The sequence below is a fragment of the Equus caballus genome, chromosome 9 (assembly GCF_041296265.1).
Source record: "Equus caballus isolate H_3958 breed thoroughbred chromosome 9, TB-T2T, whole genome shotgun sequence".
Classification (NCBI taxonomy): Eukaryota; Metazoa; Chordata; class Mammalia; order Perissodactyla; family Equidae; genus Equus; species Equus caballus.
Genome location: NC_091692.1, coordinates 22,357,218 through 22,379,622, shown reverse-complemented (window position 1 = coordinate 22,379,622; position 22,405 = coordinate 22,357,218). Strand labels below are relative to the sequence as shown.

At 39.2% G+C, this 22,405-nt stretch overlaps 1 long non-coding RNA gene across 1 annotated transcript in view; it reads right to left on the bottom strand.

Annotated features, from left to right (window-relative positions):
• Nucleotides 1-1,956: 1,956 nt before the first annotated feature.
• The window catches only part of LOC106780980 (uncharacterized), a 29,254-nt gene continuing 8,805 nt past the window's right edge, over nucleotides 1,957-22,405 (bottom strand). Inside the window, exon 3 of the long non-coding RNA XR_002810289.2 lies at nucleotides 1,957-5,832. This is a non-coding gene — a long non-coding RNA (uncharacterized lncRNA). The remainder of the gene's footprint in view (nucleotides 5,833-22,405) is intronic.

Below are 22,405 nucleotides of genomic sequence, written 5' to 3'. Positions count from 1 at the left end.
CTTATAATTTAATCCAGGCTGCATTTTTAGCACATTTTGCCCTATGGCAGCAGGAGATATTTAAGCATTGCCGTGAGTCCTTCTGGATGTCACAGCATGACCTGGGTAGATAGTTGACTAACCTGAGCCTATATTCTCTTTTTTGTTCAAGGCTTCTTAGGCAGTTAGGAAAAGTCAGCCAACTCCACAACCTCCCTATTTACCATTGCCCCACACGGTTCAAGTGCTGGAGCTGTGGCATCACCCAGTACTCACCCTGCTCTTCTGTCCACCCCAATCACCTCTCACATGATTTAGTAATTGTGATGCTAGGGACTCCAGAGACTATTGCCCCCTCTAATAATCAGAAATGGAGTGATGATCTGTGATAGACCAGTTCCAGAATCCCATCCTGAGTACTTTCTAGAACCACTTCGTGTACCAAATGTCTTAGTTTAAGTTCCCCTAGTAGGAAAGCCTGTGACAAGGGTGAGAGTGCAGCTATTTTTTGAGAGATGACCACAGGAGAAGGAGGAAGCAGAGAAATTGAGGTAGGGAAAGACGAAAAGCCATTATAAGGGCACGTTTTCTAGGATGCTTCTATAATCAACAGCAGCTCAATTCTACTGTGTCTGCTAAGCGGCAGAGAGAATGCCCCCAGAATTATCAAATGGCTCCCTTCCCCTGATGAAGCTGCTAAATTTTCTGCACTTTTAGGCTGCATATGAGCATAGGCTGAAATGGGATCCCACTAAGTTGGATAAGATCTTTCAAGAGAATAACAAAAGATGCAAAGTGCTTGATTAGTTGGGATGCTGGTAGCACAAAAGCAGGCTGAGCTTCATTGGAACTGTCTACCATGGTTAAAACTAAAATAAAAAGTGGTCCAAGTTGTTGTGAAAAGAGCACGTGATATGTCTGCTACGATGTGGCATTAGGGGGACGGAGGAATCTCTTCGCCTGACCTAACCCTCCCCCTCTCCATGTGGAACCTTGTCCTGCTAGCCCCAATGTCCAGATACGACTCCATCAATGAGGTATCTGTGTTAGTGCTTGGAGAGCAGGCAGAGACTCACAGCACATTCTCCTGCATTCTCATGGATGACCTTGCAGATGACACTGGTTACACGTAAAAGAGGACTGCAGGTCTTTTTGCAAACTGTGACCTCGCATTGTACAGAGAGGACCCTTGTCTCCCACCACTGCTCACGGTGCATATTGAAGTCTAGCTAAACTGAACTTGAAATCCTTCCCCAAAGACAGGAGGCAGGGGTTGTGGTTAGCACAGGGCTGGAAGGTGATAGACTTGGGTTTAGATCCTGGCTCTTAACCAACGGTGTATCCTTTGTCAAGTTAAACAAACTGCCCATGCTTTGGCTTCCTCATCCTTAACAAGGGGAAAGCATCTCTTTCCCGAGCGTATCTGAAGGATGACATTTTGGTTTTATGTGTTGATATACATATCGCATGCAATGTGTCTTATACACTGTCTGGTGCATAGTGAATGTTCTGAAAGTTTCCCAGGGGATGGCAGCTTGTAGTCCACTGGGTCTTTGCCCAGCCTTCTCCATCTTCCCTGATGCCCCCTCCCATGCATCCTTCACAGACACTCTCTGAAGTGTCCTTTGGTGGGCTCAGTCACAGTTAGTCACAGTGCTCACTAACATTCACAGACCAAATGTAGTCATATGTGAGACATTGCCAGATGCCATGGGAAAATCAAATTATGTTCTGTATTTTTCCCCATGTGTCACTCCAGGAACCCTGTTGAAAAAGAAAATCATTTAAATCCTCCATGACTTACAGTTAGAAAATCCATGCTATGCTTTTGTAACTCTAAACAAGCATTTGGATAAATCACTCTCATCCCTTCCATAGGTACAATCTGTAGCTTGTAGGATCAAAGACTGGTGGCCCTCTCCGTTTTGTAGATACAAGCTCAGGCTAGTTCAAGTCCTCAAAGAAGCAGTCACCAGGAAAGGTTAGACACACAGGCAATTTATTGGGGAAAATGCCACAAAGGATAAAGACAGAGGGAGCAAGAGTAGGAGAAAAGAGCCTTTAGACTGTCGTGGTTGTGGCACCTGTGAGAGGAGAAGGGAATTGAAGAATTGAGTAGGAAGGGCAATTCTGAGATAGTCTCACCAAGCTGATAGGAAGTCCCCAAACAAAGACAGCCTCTTAGAGGAGTCCCAGATCAGCCATATGTGCCTGAACTCAGTCATTGATGGGAGCAGCAGGGGGAAGCACGGCCTCAGCATGCGAAACAGAGCACTCAGAAGTGCAGCAGCTGGAGGCTGCTGGTCCTCTGCAGGAGGTTCTCTTGATGGGAGATATCAGCTGGAGCATCTCCATGGTTGCCACAAACCTCTCTCTTTTCAAAGCAGCACTATCTCCTTTTGAATATTTGAGCATATATGACTTCTGGCCAAATTCTCTCAATAGCTTGGAGTAAAATTTGTCAAGACCAGCAGACTCGGACTCATTTAGAGCTAAGTGTATAAGCCTACACATCCTGATCCCATGCAAAGTCCCAAATGCTCTGAACAAGGCTTAATCTGCAAGGAAGTTTTGAGCCAAGCAGGAAGAAATGGTTGTCCTGCTATTCAGCACTCATCGATCCCATGAATGGCATTTAGCTCAGCCCCTTCCGTCTTGCTCTGCCCCATGTGTCTAGGATTGTAAATGAATAGTTAGCTAAATTTTAATGCTAGTGGTAAATGTTGATTTAACACGAGCAACCCAGTGCTAAATGTTGATCTCTTCTGAGCCGCTGATTGCAGATGTTTTTGCTGCATCATTGGGCTTTGGCATATAACCAACTCCAGGCATTTCAGGCAATGCCTTTGACTGATCTGGAGCTTTCTGTCTCATTCAGTGAATCATTCCTTCATTTTTCCACCCCCTGCACATTTCTTGTTAAGAGATGTTCGTGTTCGCTGCAGTTGGCAGGTTGAGTGGAGAGCCTCAGACTGCTCTTTTAACAGAGAGTTTCGTTTCTGTCCTGTGGTTTATCAAACAGCTTCACTGGTGCTATAATCAGTTTGCCAAGCTCATCTTTTGTCTCTACTGATGGGCATTTGGCTGCAATTTTTTTTTTTCCAGGAGGGAGTCTTCCTCTGTCTACAGATCAATTTGGACTTGACGTTTAAAGCTAAGACTTCCTTCTATTTCTGAGCAGTTTTGTTGATATCACTTTCTACACTCTGTCAGTTCCAATGCTATTTAGTATCTTTTCTAATTTAGTATTAAGAGTGTTGCAGAAAATATAAACAACCTGGCACTTTTGAGACTTCCGACACTCTGGGGTTAGTTGCAATTTGTCTCTTTTTTTCTTTTTGATAACCAAGGAGCCAGACAGGTTTTATCTTTTCAACATCCTATGCCAGGGCAGACTGAATGCCATGAGTTTTCTCTTCCAGGTGGAGTGACAGAGTTAACTCATTTTTAATTTTTGGTATGAGGATGCACAAACGACTCTTGATTTTATCTCCCAAGAGAAAGCTGAGAGTGGCAGCTTCGATCTCATAGGGAAATCAAGTACTCAGTGTCTGAGGGTTGCTGTGGACAACTCTTCGCTGCTTCCCAAGAGATGAGGTGCAGGTATTAGAATATCATGCCGGCCCAGGCAACGGGAGACGTCCAGAGATGATGTCACTGGATAAAACCGGTCCAGCTCTGAAAAGAATACTTCTTCCTTTGACCATCATCTGCCTTCCGATTACAATCATTATTTAAGGATATAAGTGCTTTACAAACAGCAGTTCATTGTTTCTCAAATCAATTTGTGAGGTAGAAAAGGAAATGGAAGCTTAAAGGCATAATCTCTACAAGGTCTGAGGTGGTGATTTAAAGCAATCGTTGGTGCCCCTCAACTTCCTTCAGAGAAATTTGATCATTTCGCTTAATGTTTGTTTTCACCTTTCTTTTTACACAGTCTTATTTTTAATTAGGTACCAGTAGCCTGGCATACGGAATCAAAGAGAAGTGTATCACTGCAAAAATACAGGGATAATGAATCACACAGTACAGAAGGCCTTCCATTGTGTGCACACTTTTCTTCTGCTGGCGATTTTATTCTGTTTATTTATAACAAGGGGAAAGTGCTTTTTCCATTTCCTTTGGATACATTATATATTTGTTCTCCTATTTTTTTTTCAGGTAAAATTGGTTTATAAAATTATATAAATTTCAGGTTACATCATTATATTTCGACTTCTGTATAGACAACATTGTATTCACCACCAGAAGTCTAGTTGCCATCTGTCACTATACACATGTGCCCATTACTCCTTTTGCTCTCCCCCCCATTTAGCCTCTGATTTGAAAAGATATCTGTACCCCTATGTTCGCTGCAGCATTATTCACAAGAGTCAAGACTCGGACACAACCAAAGTGTCCATTAACGGAAGAATGAATAAAGAAGATGCGGTATATATGATATATTTGTTCCATTGCATGTTCTGCCTGCTTTTCCTGGGGACGATGTTTGCTGTTTATGTCTTTGTTTCTTGCCTTCCTTCAGTGTGGCCACTTAGCACACTGCCACATTTCAGGACAGGAGGAAACAAAAAGGCAGTCTTTCTCTTCTCCTTGACCTTGAGGTTTGATAATTAAGGGAGCTTCTTGTGCTGTGTCCCCACATGGCAACAAGAGCGCTATGAATACCTAGAACCACTTTCAGTTCAATTCCATTAAGTAAAAATTTATGGAAAGTAGTTCCATGGAGTTATAGGGACATGCTTTTTTATGATTATTATTATTGATTGTAATAGGTTTCAGTAGCATTCTAAACCTGGTATCTACAGTCCATTGTGAGGATGGAGAAGATACCTGCAACCTTGAACATAGCTATTAGTTTTCCTATCATTTGTCCTTGAAGTATGAGCCTTGGGAAGTCTCTTCTAACTATTTTATGTGCACTGAAGTAGATTTTAATTTTTCACGGTGGTTTTACCTCCTAAAAGCTATAGTTTAATTTTTTAGGATTATATCTTCTTTAGGTTATATTCTCAATGCCCTAGAGATTAAAGTGGGAACAGGTTTGAATAGCATACACCAAATTCTGACAACATAGGTCAGACAAAGAGCTGCAGGAAAAGAATTTTCAGGCTGGAGGTTTTTATAAAAACATTCCATAAGAAGAGAGGAAATAATCAGAATTTATCTATGAGCATTTATTCTTTACTCTCCCAGTTTAATATAGAATACCTTTTTTAGATCAAAACCAAATTAATATAGAATACTTTTTGTAGATCAAAAATGGCAATAATGCTTTTGGGAAGACAAACATTCTTTGATGTAATCCCTTGCAATAGACTAAACTACTGAATTAGAACAATCAGGAAATAATAACTGATGTCCCACAATATCCCCAAAGAGGAAAATTAGTGTAACTGGGTTCTCTTAACTGACACATTACACTAATGAGAATACCTATTTGCCAGGGGCCACTCAGGATCTGTCAGCAGTGGTTTCAGAGAGCACAAGGGAGAACAGTAGCTGCAGCAGCAAGGTAGAAAATGAGTGTGGAGCCGAAGTGCCAGACCACGAAACGGAGTCTTCCAGGTCTGCACCTGCTTCAGGGGCTGTTGACAGAGCCCCTGATGGATGTGTGGAGGAGTAGGTTCTGCCACTGGGTGACCTGTGTCAGAGTGGGAAGTCCTAGGAGGTGGAAAAGAGCATCATGCCTGGGCTGGTGAGGCTCACGAAGAGGCAAAAATGGAGAAATCACCTCTACTGGCTCCATTCTCCATACTGCTGGCGGTCTGGGACCTTAAGCCCCGCTGTGATTCCAGGATGAAGTCAGCCTAATTCACAGGGTTCCGTATGTTACTTCTTTTGCAGGTGTAACTGGAAGAAAGGAAGTGTGAAATCAACAAGACGAAGAGAGAGTTTCACACTTCAATCCTCAAATCCTCGGCCTCTATACCACATAATGCCTCTGGGTCAAATCTCAGCAAACTGATAAATTGCCTTCCTTACTTCCATGACTGGGCACCACTCTGTCCCTGCTCTTCTCATTCAACTACATACCACCTAATAAGGAGATGGGGAATAAGCAAGGGGCCACCAGGAGGGTTCATAGTAGGAGAGGAAAGGAGAATTAGACAGTGGTGCAGAGAAGTGGCTGTGACCCTGAAGGTAATGACAGACCACTATTTTCCCTGATTCCTACCTTGCACGAACCTTTCCATGAGGATGTGTGTATTGTTTATATATATTTTTAATTTTCTGTATATCATAATGTTTCTGCATTTTAAAACCTTTCTGGCTAGGGAGAGACTGCCCCTTCTGTAGCTAAAGGACCGAGCCCAAAGCATGCCTTTGATTTGCAAATTAACCAATCTGAATTTGGATTTGGAACCAATCAAATTAACCAATATCAGCCCCGTGCACTCCAGGAGGCAATATGCCTTTGCCTTAATCATCCCAGGGCCAGGTACCAGGCAACTAGGGACCACCCATACAGCTGGGAGCCCACTGAAATCATTCAAACTAGTCAGTCCTAAACTCTTTACCCTGCCACGCCTTGCCTTTCCCTTGGAACCCCCAATAAAGGGTCTAGCCTCAGCTTTCCCATCACTCTGCTCCTGCTTTCTGCCTCCTCACTACCCTGAGTCTTCCCCAGGTGGCTCCGTATTGTGTGCCAGGGACCTGTGAGTATAATAAACTTTGTTTTCCCAAATCTCTCCTGTGTCTCCTCTTGTGGCCACACCTGACTGACCATCACATAAAAGAACACAGAACAGCATGAAATGTTTTAAGTGTGCTCTGGACTATTCAGAAATATCCAGAGAATCAATGACAAGGGACACAAAAGTGGATTTTCTTTTAATATGGGGATTTTTCAGCTGTCCTTTTCATTTTATTGAACTCACATACCTGTCCAAGCACTGTCCTTGGCCCTTGGGGATACAGGAATGGAGAAGTCATGGCTCTATCCTTTAAGGAGCACACAGTCAACTGGATAAGATACTTAGAAACAAATAAACACCCTTTGGGCATCTGGTGCTGTATGAGAGGTGGAGAATGTTGGGGGCCCAAGAAGGGAGAGGTCATGTCCCCTTGAGCATCAGAGAAGGTTGTGTGAAAGAAAGCATTCTTGTTTAGTCACCAAGTACTTTACCTTTTAAACCATTTGTATTGACGAATGTCAAAGATAAGAGGCTATATGTATGAATTTCCAGGAAAAGTCAAGCATTTTGAAGAAGTTTCCTGAAGAAACGTTTTCTCAAGCTAAAGGATTTCAGAACTGATATGCTCAGGTAGTAAACCTGGGTGCTGAATAAAAGGCTTTAAAACCCCTATATTCTCAATGGACATAAAACTTAAGAAATTTCAGATCTCTTATTATAGATCATATTTTTAAGTTTTACTCTACTCCTGCAAAAAATATTCAACCTAATGAAGAAAAAATTATTATCCTTATCTGTACACAATAATTTCATTCACTTTATAATATAAATTCTGATTTATGTTTGTATAGTTTAAAAAAAGAGGGAGAGGGGCCAGCCCCGTGGCCAAGTGGTTAAAGCTCCACATTCTGCTTGGGAGGCCTGGGGTTTGCGGGTTTGAATCCCAGGCACAGACCTACTCCACTCATCAGCCATGCTGTGGAGGCATCCCACATACGAAATAGAGGAAGACTGGCACAGATGTTAGCTCAGCAACAACCTTCCTCAAGGAAAAAAATAAAAAAGAAGAGGATTGGCAATGGTTGTTAGCTCAGGGCAATCTTCCTCACCAAAAGAAAAACAGAAAGAAAGAAAGAAAAGAAAAGAGGGAGGATGAGAGAATCAGGAATTGCCAACCATATTAGAAGAAAAAGGATTAGCAAATATACTCTTGATCAGTGAGTCCCTGGTAGCATCAAAGACATCTATTATTGATCTTGTAATTTTAAAACATGTAACATGCACAGAATATGAGACTGTTTTTTATTACGTGATTCATGAAAATTAAGCTCATTGTTTTATGATTCCTACAAATAAAAAGTCAGGTAATGAATCTTTTCTAACTCCATCTCCTAGGAAAGTGCTTGTGGGCAGCATAGACTGGGAGAGGTGGGCATTGCTGCTTAGCCAAACTCATCTTGCAAAGAACACAGCATGTGTGTGCCATCTGTACCAAGAGATGGTGCACAGCCTGGCTAAACAACTCCTTCATTTAATTCTCTTTCCTTTTCATCCATCTGTAAGACAATAAAGGAAATTAAAATCAGTGATGGATTGTGTTTGAGTGCATTATCATCAAGACTGAATATACAAACAATGCACCAAATGAGAAGCTATTTAATCACATTCTTTTTTTCTGTGTATCTCACTCGGTATATCATGGGCCAACTGACTGACATTTATTTTATTCAAAATAGGAAAAGAAATTCATTTACCCCATTTGAGTGTTTCTCCTATGTTAAAAGAACATTCTATTTTCTTTGAAAATTTATATTTAGGAAAATATAAGAAAATCTTTATTTAGTAAATGGAAAGCATTATCATATAACCCCTTTGATAACACCACTACTTCAGTTTTTTTCCTTTAACTGTTTATTATTAGTTTATTGATTTTAGTTCATAGAAATCTTGGGTGTAAATTCTGACATTTCAAAAATGGCAGGAAATTAATTTTCTGCATTAGAAAGGGCATAAAGGTGCTATTTCTTTTATTGAATCAGATTATCTTAGTGCCTTAGATTTTATTTGGGAATTAGTTTGGTACTCCTAAAATAGAAAAAAAAAGTGATCCAAAGTCTTTTAACGATCGAATTTCATTCCAAGGATAAGCTTATGCCCTGGGATAATTGGTTCATCTATTGCCTTTTATTTGGGTAGTTACTCATGTGATCATAAAAATATTTGCTATTTCTAAAAGGGTTATAGTACCCACAGTGAATAAAAGGAGCTGATCTTATACAGCAGGTGGGTGTACAAATTGCAAGATGAATCTGCAGGAAAATTTGAGATTGTTTTATAAAAATGGTCTTCTCTGCCTCCTTTGAGTATTTGTGACTTGATACTGAAATGCTATTGATTTATTCAGTTAATAGGAATTTACAGATTGATTGATTTCAGGGAAGGGAGAACTCCAACTTCTCAGCGTATGCAGTTTCTCTAAGGTGGGTTATGGTTACTCATGAAAGACAGTGATATACTGATGCAACAGCATTTCCCGGAATCCATAGCACTGTCACTTTTCTAACCATCTACCTAACAGCTTTGTGTGAGAAGAGAGTGCTGTGACAGGGCTAGAGCTGTGGATTTTGGTCAGTACTCAAGTATGTTACACTATCCCAAGTCAGAGAAGAGTGAAAAGTAGGATTTAAACACTGCCACTGCCTTACACTCAGAATGCTACCCTGGGCAAGTTATTTAGCCTGCCTGGGCTCCAGTTTTCCAATCTATGGAATAAGAATAATATGCCTTCAGCCTTTACACAACTTCAGCCCTGTAGTCATATGTTACGGGAAATACTGCTCCAATGCTGGTGGAGTGCCTTCTACTCAGGGCTGACAATCCCACCCTGATAGTTTAAATTGATGGGTGAGGGTGACATATTTGATCAAAATGCCAAATGAGGCATCCTTATTGTCCAAGAATTTACACACTCCGAGAAAGTTAAGCAGAGCCACCTGGATGCACAGCAACACAGGGTGTAACACCTTGATTTATGGATTCATAGATATTTTAGTATCATGTTACTTTACTGAGCAGACTGTCCACAGGTGGACTCTAACAAATTTATATCCTGTGAGAGTCTCGCTGGAGGAGAGAGACATACAGTTTTCCAAAAGTGGGTGTGGCTTGAGTCAAAAAGTTGGAGTGATTTCATTAGGTAAATTACTGTGGCAATGCATTTCCTTCAGGGCAAAATTGATATTAAGTAGGAGGACCTGAACAGGCCTGGTGCTATGTTCTGAATGTTTGTGTCCCCTCCAAATTCATATGTTGAAATCCTAAAGCCCAATGTCACGGTATTAGGAGATGGGGCCTTTCGGAGGTGCTCAGGTCATGAGGGTGGAGCTCTCAGGAATGGGATTAGGGATTACTCTTCTTATAAAAGAAGCTCCAGAGAGATCTCTTGCCTCTTCCACCATGTGAGGACTCAGCGAGAAGACGGCAGTCTATGAACAAGGAAGTGGGTTGGGCCTTCAACCAGCCACACACCCGGATCTGCCCGCACTGTGATCCTGGACTTTCAGCCTCCAGATCTGTGAGAAATAAGTTTCTGTTGCTTATAAGCTACACAGTCTGAGTATTTTGTTACAGCAGCCCAAACAGACCATGGCAGTTGAAAAACTTGTATCTGCCTTCTTTGGACTCTTCTAGGATGAAGAATGGGTGCCAATAAAGGATACGAAGGACAATAAGAAGCAACACCAAGAGCCTCTAAGTTCAGTACTTTCCTGACTACTGGTGTGTTTGGCATGTGCATACGTTTCTGGGAGGCAAAGCCTGGGTCTGTGTATGAAAAATATTTAAGCCTCTAAGACCAAAATAAATAAAAGGGTTTTTTTTAAGAAGAAAAATCTACGTGTTAGTTTCCATATATTGCAAATTAAAATAATACGCACTGATATTAGGATAAGCAAATATAAGATAATATAAAAAGATAACATAAAAATGAAAAAAGCTCCTGCGTTAAATTTGTTAAAATCATTCTTCCCATCTTCTAATTTTTCTTTATTAAAACACTCAAAGTAAATATTTAGCATTTTTGCTTCAGATCCTTCATTTATAAGAAATAAATCTTACAAATATAATTGAACTCCTATTCCCATCCCATTTCCCAAATATCCCAATGTTTGTGTGTGTCCAGGTATGTGTGTAGCTGTAAACAATCTGTTACTACATGTGCTTTTTTTTTTTAAGATTTAATTTTTTTCCTTTTTCTCCCCAAAGCCCCCTGGTACATAGTTGTATATTCTTTGTTGTGGGTCCTTCTAGTTGTGGCATGTGGGACGCTGCCTTAGCGTGGTTTGATGAGCAGTGCCATGTCCGCGCCCAGGATTCGAACCAAGGAAACACTGGGCCGCCTGCAGCGGAGCGCGGGAACTTAACCACTTGGCCACGGGGCCAGCCCCACTACATGTGCTTTTACATTTCTTATAAATTATATCATTTTTTAGATTTTTTTTGACATTTGCTGTTGTCACTCAACATTGTTTTTCCAGATTCAACATTGTTTTTCCAGATTCATCCATGTTGATTCATATATATTCAGATAATTAATTTTAACTAATATATAGTTTTACATTCTATGCACATATCACAATTTACTTTTCCATTTTCCTAGTAATAGGCTTTTAAATTATTTCTGATTTTTAGCTATTACCAATAATGATCCAACCAACCTCCTTGGACATACCTTTTTTTTTGTACATGGGTGTGGATTTCTCTAGGAAGATTTACCTGGTGGACTTTCTGGTTGCTATTATACATATTATATATATGTATACATATATTTTGTATTTTTATATACATATACATATATTTTATGTTTTTTTAACCTTATCATTTACTGCCAAATTACTCTCCAAAGTGGCAGATTTAAATTCCTCTTAGCAGTACATGAGTTCCTGCCATAGTTTTGTATTTTCACACTGGCAAAGGTCACAGTTTTATAGTTGTTAAATTGCACCTTGCTATTTTAAACTGTATTTCCATAATAATTCACCATTCATTTCTATCATCTTTTGTGAATATTGTGTCAGAGTCTTTAACCAATTTTTTCTATTGAATTATCTCATTGATTTGTAGGGATCTTTGGTATAAAACGGATACTAAATTTTGCAGTTTCATATTTTGTAAAGATTGCATTCAGTTTTCTGGCTGTATTTAACCTTTACTTAGGATGTCTATAATTTTTAATTTCCATGTAGTCTAATTTATCAGTCTTTTCTTTTGGTCTTCATATTTTCTTGTGTTTGTTTAATAAATCCTTCCTTACACCAAAGTTATTAGTTTCCTATCTGCACTTTTAAATGTTTTAAAGATTTATTTTTCATATTTAAGTCTTTAACCAAAATGGATTTGTGTGATACGATATAAAATACAGATTTTATTTATATATGGATAGTCAGTCATCCCAGCATTGTTTACTAAACAGCACGATTTTTCCACTTATTTGTCATATTTCATCTCTCATTACAAGCCCAAAATATTCAGCATATCCATGGATCTATTTCTTGATGCTCCATTTTTTTCCCCATTGATTTATTAGTGTATCATTAAGTCAAAGCAAGCAATTTTAATTATAAAAGTTTTAATATCTGATAGGGTATTATATTTCAAAATAAACTTGGCTCTTCCTTTCCACTGATTTTTCAATATGCCTTTTAAGGTCAAGTTCTAAGAAAAATGCTAGTGGAGTATTTATTGGAATAACCGTAAATTTATAAATTGCTATCTTTATGATTCTATGCCTTTCTATCCATGAACAGGGTATCTTCATGTTTTATTTTTAATTTAGGTATATATAGGTATTTATGCCAGTAAATAAAATTAAGTGAAAGATCGTATACGTGTTTTCTGGATTAATTTTTAGGTACATTAATGTTTTATGCTGTTATAAATGTTATACCTCTAAAATAATATTTTCTAATTGGTTGCTGCTGTTTTATTACAATATTATGATTTTTTTTTACTTTGACTTTATATCTAAAAATTTTATTGATTTGAACAGTGTTGACTACAGATTTTCTATGGGTAATTTTAACATCTTCAAACAATGGCAATTTGTGTTTTTTTCCTGTTTCTAATTTTATGACATTTCTTTGTCCTGTCTTACTGCACTGGCCGAGATCTCTAGGACAATGATAAACATAAGCAGTGTCAGCAGACGTCTCTTTCCTTTTCCTAGCTTTGATAGAAAATATTGATTAGGTTTCAACATTAAATATGATAGTGTTGATGGTTTTGTTATAAATAAACATATCAAATTAAGAAAGTTGTCTTCTAGTCCTAGTTTGGTATAAAGTTTTAATATAAATGGATATTGGATTTTAGCATGTTTTTTCTTGCATCTTCTGAAATAATCCTACTTTCCCTCCTTCAGTCGTTAACGTGGTAAATGACATTAAAAGACTTTCTATTGTTAAAGCATTCCTGCATCACTAGATAAAACCAATGCCATTATTCTGCATTACTGATGATTTTTTTTTAATATATGGGTTAACTTAGTTTTCTGATATTTTCAGAATTTTGCATCTATACTCTTAAGGAAATTGGCATATCATTTCTGTCATCTGCCTATGGGAGGAACTGGCTGAAAATCACACAGCTAGAGGAGAGAAGTGACTCTCTTCCTGCTTCCAGAATCTGAAGCTATCTCCGGTGGTAGCTGCAGTGATAATAAAGCTGCAATGGCAACAGTTCTGGAAGTAGTAAAAATATTGATTTCAGCAGCAGCAGCAGCATTGAGGAATCCCCATAATGGAGGCTACAGGGGTAGCACTGGGAATAATTCAGGAAGTAATGACAATATTCACTACAGCTGTAGCAGCTGAAGTGCGAGTCCTCATGGTGGCAGCTTCAAAGACAGCAGTAATGACTCAGCCCCAGAAATGCAACTTCCTAGGCTCCTGCTTAAGAAGCTGAACTTGGCATCTGAAGCCTTGAGGCACCAGCCACTGACCTCTGAGCAACATTTTCACCTTACCAACTTAGAAGAAGCAGAGATTTCTTGCAATTACTAATTTTTGCAAACCTGATCTTCAATCGTTTGAGCCACAGACGCTTGTAACTGATTTCTCTATGAAATATGATAATTATAACTTGTTTTGTTAGCCCACGGAGAGTCTTAATTTTTTCATTAATTGCAATTGTGGGAAAATTGGGAGAGATCACATAAAAATCCAATTTTCAGCCTTCTCTTGACAATCTTTAGGGCTGGCAATGCTGATTCAGCTCCTTGCAAGGCAACAATTGGCCAATGCTGAGTAATTGCTGCTCCCTTTAAACAAGACTGTCCTCCCAGTTCACCACATTCCCCATCCAATCTGCTTCCATTATCATACCTCCTGCCAGCCTTGCACACATTTACATTTGCCACATCTACTATAAATGGTCAAAACATAACAAAATTTCAGAAATATTTATTTTCTTCACTTACCAAAGCAAGATGTATTTTATAAGTTACATAAAGATAATTGACTTAAACTTGAGTAGTAATATTTAGAGTCAACTGTATCTATTAAATGACAAATAAATAGACATCAAATAAACATAGTTTTCAAATTAATTGTTTGGAAATAGCAAGATTTTGTTTTGTTTTTGTTTTAAGCTTCAAGAAAAAAATGGCATTATTTGTGCCAGATTCTCAACCCTTTGTAGTTTTGGATTTTTTTTTTCCTTCATGGATATGAATCCTTTGAAGTCAACCAGGGCTGACTGCAGAGGACTCTTTGTGCAATCCAATCAGGCTAATTTCAATTTTAAGTGCAGGAGACAGGCCTGCTTTTCATCGCCTCCTTTGTGAAGCCTTGATGGATTGGCTCGTGTTGAGTTAGTAAGATTTCCAGGAAAGGACAGTACAAATGCTGCCCTAAGCAGCCTGTTAATAAATAGACCTCAAGTCTTAAAATCTTCCACTTGCTATTTTATTTTAAGAGTGGAGTAAAGCTCCACTAAAGCGCAGAATACATTTCACTTAGCAGTTTCATCTGAAAAGCTGCCAGTATTTACATTCCCACATGATTCTAATAAGAAGTGCAAGTAAGGAATCCCTGTCTAAAATAATACACAGACTTGTAAAAGCAAGAACTGGTGAGAAAAAAGAAGTAGAGTTTTGTGCTAATTTAAACATACTGTCTAAATATATTCTTATTTTGCTTTACCCATCTAAAAAAACTTTATAGAAATCTTTTTCGAGGATTATGGATAGAATATGATGAGATAAGCTCTTAAATAACTACTTAAAATTACTTTCAAATAATTATTAAATATACGTTTGTGTGTGTGTTCTTAGGTGTAAAAAAAATAAATCATAATTTGAAAAGAAGCATGGGCTATATTAACCTTAGAGAAAATTAATGTGTTTCTTAATAATTTCCTTTTTACTGCTTGAATTCTCCCAAAAGAAAGAGAAAAACAAACGTATAAAATAGTGAACAAAAACCAAAAGAAAAAAATCAATTATGTAAATTCAACATTAATTTTCAATTAAAATCAAGAGAATTTAAAAAATCGGTACTAATCAAAATAATACCTGCCTCTTACTGCACACTCTATTGGTCTGGGGAAGTTCCGAAGGCTTTATATTAATGTACTCATCTAATTTTCATAACACTTCTGGGTTAAATACCTTTTCATGATCCTCATTTTACAGAGAAGGAAATGGAAGCAATGAAAGCTTCTCAATGCCTTGGAGCTAATCCCCTGGAGAACAGGATTCAGGCCGACATAATCAGGGTCTAGAGGTTTTACCACATGTTGCTGGCTGTCGTTGGCCAGATATATGTGTTTCATGTAGATTTACAATGAAACTTTGCCAGTGTCTTCTCCATTACACATGGACAGTAGACATGTCTTTAGGAGTCTCAGGGCACATCAATTCTATCTAATTTCATCCAATTCTGCCCCTCCAGGTCACCTTCAGTTTGACTGAAGTGCTCTGGGAACTTTTTGGCCTGAAGGAGGAGTTAGTTTGGTGAAGCTTGGGGAGGGAAAGAGCAGTTTGATACGACTTTATAGAGCAGTGGACATTTCAGTTGATGCTTGAATTTGATTATGAATTCCTCAGGTGAAGGTGGATAGGACGTGAGCATCATGCTCATCTGGAGCCCAATTGTGGAGGGGGGAATGTTGTTGGACATTTAGTTATGCCAGGGAGAAAGACTACAAGATGAAGATGGATGATAAAGAGCTCTGTAAACCATCTTAAGACCTCAGCCCACACCTGGACCACAGTTCAGCAAACTGTGCTGGAACAACACCTTTCCACATGCTATGAGATACTCAGTGTGCCACAAAGAGGAAAGTCTTGTACACACCAGTTGCTGATAACACCTGAGACTTGAAGCCAATTCTAGCTTTAAGATAATGTTAATATCAAATTTAGGAACCTCTCCTGGCTGGTGAATTCTTTCCATTCTTCTTATCTTGAGCCCAAACCAAAAGTCAGGCCTCTCTGTCCACTTCTTGTGGTTCTACTCTTCTACCCTTTGACTCATTCTCAAGCACTGTTTCCTATTTATTCTGTACCCTTTAGACTGTGCCCAGCGGAATCCAACAGTATTGTAAGTAAGTTCTTCTAGATTTTAACCATCTTCATAGTACTCTCCTACCACATCCTTGCACTCCCAAGAGAATAAAGTTTTCCTGGAAGGTGAGAGCTGCTCCCTCCCCCATATAATTGCCGATTTCTGAACCTAGAGCAATCACTCAAACAATTACTGTTCCATTCTTAAATAAAAATGTACTGAAGCTCATGGCATCAGGTTATAATACCACCATTCTGCCCACTTCCATATGATCTTCAGCTTCTGGGTCACTCTTCTGCATTTAGGAAGAACTTTAGTGCTTGATTCATGGACTTTTTTTCCAATCCCAGTTTCTGCCATTTTCAGGGAGGTAGAATTCTTTGACCAATTGATTTCTAACTATTTTCACTTCCCATCAGTTTTAGCCACTTCCTCTCATGGTAGTGACCTAGACCTTTATATTAGCCAGAATTCCTTCATCTTTGAAATCACAAACTCCTACAGTCTACTCTCTGAATCTAGTACTTGATAAAAATAGTTCTTGATAAGGATGCTCTCTAACCTTCCTCAGACTGAAATATTGGCCTTTCTGTCTCATTTTATGCTACCACCATGTCCCTCCTTTCCGAAAGACTCCTTCTGTGGTCTCTCTGACTCCACTGGTCAAGGATGGTAGTCTTGTTTCCTATAAAGACCCCAGAAGACAGTGAAGGGTTTCATGATGCAATCACTAATAGAAATTGCACACCAGAAGATAAATACCTGGCAAATCTGCCAATAGGAAAATAGGTTAGGATGGTGACTTCATCAAGCACGTATTATGGAAGTAACAACTGGTGAAATTCCAGGGCCCTGCTCTGGTTAGACTATATTAAAATTTTTACCCAATGATATGTTTATTTTGGCTTAATAATCAATTGAACATAAAAAACATCATTGAATTGTCTATATAAACTCATCATAATCTGTCCTTGTGTGCCCAGCTGAAAAAAAATTTTCCTGATAAAACAAGGTTTTGTTTTACATATATTTCTCTTTAAAGACACTTCATTTAGTATATACTGCTGGTTCATTAACCTTGAACTCACAGTCAAAAGCCCTATAATTCAGGCTGGACCAAAGCTTATCTAACACATATCTTCTCCGTAAGGTACATCACAGCCTTCTTGCTCTTAGGAACACTAGATAGTCCTTTAGCACTATGCTTGGGGTCCGTTTAAAACAGAAAACTCCCCAAGAAAAAACACAAAAATGCAAAAAATATGGCCCTAAATGAATTGTGAAAAGGACACGTTTACAGTAGGGGAACTGAAACTAGAAGGCGAAGCATGACCTTGTTCGACTGCAGCAAGGAACCTGTGCGTCAGGCACACAGATATTTCCCCCTGCTCTGCACTTGTCTGCAAACGACTGCAAAAGTGCTATGAGCATTGACTTGGAAGCTGCAAATAAATTGAAGCTAGTAGGTGAATTTGTAAATACAGATTCTGTGAATAATGGGGATTGATTTTGTGGGGTGGGTATATATATTCATTGGTGTATTCTCAATTTTTTTTTTTACTGATAATGGTGCCTAATAAAACAAGTTTAGATAGAACTGACCTACAGAATAAAGCTCAAGCTACTCAGGCAGGCCTTCTAGAACTTTAATAACCTAGTCTCTAATTGTCTCTTACTAGTATACTACTACTGCTGCTGCTGCTACATTACGTACATGTTATGAGGTTTGCAATGATGTCTTTGTAATCTCATTTCTCCTTCCAGACAGCAAACTCTTTAATGGTGGGACAAGGTTTTATTTCCCAATGCCTATTACAGCACTTGGTTCATTGTAGAGTCTTAATAAATATTTGACCTACTATTGTTGTCATTACATTCTTTTTAAGAAAACTGCATTGGATCATACAAGAAAAGAATACTCAGACAGATGGGAGAAGAAAAGACCAGCGAAGAAGGTTAACAGTAGATTCAGAAGAAAGAAGGACTAAGGAAAAGCAATAGGATTTGAAGATGGTCATAGCTATTATTCAGGGGGCCCCCTCCCAACGAGTCTGTGAAGAGGGCAGTCAGACTCAGCCGGGTCTGTTTGCAAAGCTCCTGTTCTCTGCCCTCAGGTCATATGTCTCCATCTCAGAAAGAGGCAATGGAAGGAGAGGAAGCCAGATTTACAGTAGCTTTTGGAGGTCATATTAGGAAAGAGCGGTAGTTAAGTTTGGATAAGCGGCCCGAACGAGCCTGTGAAAGGCCTTGGATCCCAAAGGAGGTCCAGAAGACAATGTTGTTTCTAATTTCCTGTAGGGAAGGCAAAATACCACCAGCCTGCTCTGGTGAAACTTGCATCCCTGGGCTGAGGACGAGCTGACATCTTTGGCCTAGGGAGAAGAACGCAGGCCCTCTTTAGCCAAACGCTTTAGAAACAGACTGTCTCCTGGGCAGAGCTGCTGGACACCATTAGCCAAGCTTTTGCTCCAGGCATTAAAAGATAAGGAACAGTAAGATTCAGGCCAAACTTGTAGTTAGAACCTGGCTTGGAGTGCCCAGAGCTTTCCTTTCTCATTCAAGATCAAAATTAGTATCATCGTGTGCTTTTTTAATATGACTAAGCCATCTGCATTTACTTTTTTGATTGTCTAACGATGTTTATGCTTAAAATGATTGTGCTGTGCTATAGAATTTGTTGTATTTACTTTACCCTCATCCTATGACTTAGACTCAAGAGTAATGAGAGGAAGTTTTGCCTGAATTCCTGTGCCTTAGACCAAGCATTAATGAGAGAAAAAAATTGCCTGTCTTCTTTTGGTTAAGCTCAGAGGATCCACTCCTATTTTTTGTAGAATAAGTTAAATTTACACAGATTACTAGCAGGTTCCTATGTTGGTTATGATAAGAAGACTGCTTTCTTCTGCACCATCCTTTTGCAAAGCATTTAGATAAAACTCTTCCTATCAGTTTGCTTACAAATACTTCACCCCTTAGTCATTTTACATAAAACTGCTTCAATTTCAATGAAGAATGTTATTTCCTAGCATGAGATATAAACATAAATGAATTTAAAGTTACATTATTTTTATATCAATATTTTAAAGGATATATTTAAAATAGGATTTTCTAAAAATACTGATGATACTACAAAATACTTAATGACGTCCACACAAAATATAACCTCAGACAAAAATCTTCTGAAGCTCCTGTATCAGAGTCAGCCAGCACCTGAGGAAGGGACAGGCTGATCTAGAAGACTTATCTGCATGGGCATCTCAAGAAGCCCCAGGCAATGAATGGGAGCCTGAGACCCTCCTTGGATATGGATAAAGGGAAAAAGTTTCTGGCATGTGTTTCTTTAACCACATGCACAGCTTTTTGGATTAGCATCCTCAATGATTCTCATTTGTACTCAGCAGAAATCTTCCCTCCCCTCCACTGTCCATTTGCCCATCCATTCACTCAACAAACATTTATAAAATTAGGAACTATGCTAGGAGCAGGGCAAGCACAAAGAATGAGCCAGGACTGCTGCCTCTGACAAATTCTAAAGGAGTCCTGGAGTATTCTGACATAAAATGCTTGTCCTTTGGGATTATAACTCTATTTGAAATGAAGGTTACTGTCAACTATTTAAAGAAAAAGTCTTCTATCTCCCTACTTAATGTGATTCATGGATGTGACAAATTTCTCAATGTTCTTATGACTATCTCGTCTTCCTTTTATACCATGATGGGAAGAAACAAGCTATAGTATTTATAGAGTTAAATATAATTCTTCTCATTACACCTTCCCTACTCTGCCAAAGAAATAGTAAAAGTCAAATACTTTTGTCACTTACTGAACCATAGCATCTAAGAAGCGCTATCATGGAGTTGACTTCTTTCGTGCCTATTGCATATCCTCAAATCATGAACAGAGAACACATATCACTGGAGAAATATTATGTGGTGACATTAGTAGACCTAAAAAAGAGGCTTTAAAAAATCACTTAAGCATGTTAAAAAAGAGCCAACAATAGCATCCTATAAGCCAGGCATGTAGGGAAAAATACCTTATCGTACATGAAATAGGAATTATGCTATTCACAGTTAGCCACATCTCTTATTACTAGAATTTATGCAGAACATACTTATTTTACCTTTAAAACCTATTACCTAAGGATTAGAGAGAATAAACTGATCACATAAAATTTGGTAATCTGGCCCATTTTAATACAGTGGAAAACAATGAATTCAGGTTGAAAGAAAAAAAATACACCAACCTACATGAGACTATGAGTAGGCTCAGACAGCGCTCCTGCCCACATTGAGGTTGGAAGTGAGCAGTCTTCACTTCTAGCTTCTTCTGCCTCCCAGATCCCCCACTGCAGCTGGGCTCCTGTTCAGCTGCCACCTGGAAACTTCTGGGATCCTGTCTGAAGTCATGTTTCCTGGTGTGGGATTGGGGAAATGGCTGACAACAAAAATAAAGTCTTTACAGATGACCTGTCCCACAGGCTTCAATATTAGGTTTTTCTTTTATCGAGTAGGAGACTAGTGTGTACAACAGTTTGCAAATGTGGCTGGCAAGCATCCAAAATCACCCTGGGGTTTCTAAGCCCCATCCTGACCAATTATAAAAGAATCAGGTGTGAGAGTTTATAAGCTTTTGCTTCAGCAAGACTCTGTAACAAGCATTGCTAAAAAGCTCAGTGGCTTACACACACTTATTTCTTCCTCACAGGCATGCAAGTTGGTTGTGGCTCAGCTGGGCCGGGCTGGGCTTGGGTTCAGGTCTGCTCCACATGTGTGTCATTCTAGAGCATAGACTGAGGGAATAGCAGCCATCTGGGTCCTGCTCTTTGCATGGCAGTTGGCAGGAGCATAAGATGAATGAAAACACGTGATGGCCCTTAAAGCCTGTGTTTGGAACTGACCCACCCTCACTTCTGCCCACCTTCTACTGGTCAAAGCAAGACACATGACCAAGCCCAAGGTCAGTGAGGTTGGGAAGTATACTCTACCCTAAGGAGGAAGGGAGGAGGAATGATCACTTGGGGGTTGGTGCTAGGGACAAGGTTTAATAAACTCTACAGCTGATTCTTATGAAGTCAGCCATGCACCCCTTAGAAGATTGCTATTTTGGTGCCACTAGAGAATATAAAAGGAAAGGTGGGCTCCATTCTTTCAGTAGCTCAAAAAATATGTATTGTTACCATTATGCACTGTCTAAAGACAGAAAATGTTAATAAAGCTCATATAATTCAATAATAGAGGATAATTAAGAGTGAAAGTACATAAGAAAAGGGGTACCTTATACAATTTGAGGATGGGGATGAATGAGTACATCAGGGAAGGCTTCTCAGAGGAGGCAACATCTGAGCTCAGCTACTATGATGGGTGAACCTTTTCTAGAAAAGGGAAGTACATGAAAGGAAGGGAGTATTCTAGGTAGAGGAGATTACAGGACAAAATGGAGAGTTTAGAAACAGCATACTGTATTTCGCAGAGAGTCCCATGGGTTTTCCAAATCCTGCTTCTCTTTCTTCTTGGTCCCAGAGCTAGATTACCTTTTCCAGCCTCCCTTGCACTTGGGTGTGGCCATGTGGCTGAGTGTTGGCCAGAGAATAAGCCCAGAAATGATGCATTCCTTTCCAGGTCTAGCCCTTTAAAACCTCCCACATGCAAATCTGCATTCTCTCACCCTTTCCCCTTCAATCAGCTGAATGGGAGGAGGATGAAGCCACAAGACTGAAGGAGCTGTGTCACTGGATGATCACATGGAAGATCTTCCCCAGCAACTAGGGACATTTGTGTGAGGGACAGAGAATGTTTTATTGTGTAAAGTCACTAAGATTTAGGATTTGTTCGTTACAGCAGGTAATAATACTTGTTTTAACTAATACAGTTTACATGCATTTTGCTGATGGTAAGCAAAGGCTATGAGGCGGAAAAAGATATAGCAGCCACTGAGTAGCTGTGTTTGTCACTTATTCTAGATACCTCTGTCGTTATTTTGAGAACCAAGTGAATTAAAAGATATAATAGCACGTTAGAACTATAAATCTGGGCAAAGCATTAATGTTGACATGTACTCATGCCCAGTGTAAGGGGTGGCTCCTCCTGCAGAGACTGTCTGCCAAGTGCAATCATTTATAGTATGCATTTATGGCAGAAAAACCCTGACAGCATTGTTCTTTTGGCAGCTTTTCTATTTCTAATGTGCTTTGATGTGTGTCCCCATAGATTCAAGTTTATCTCT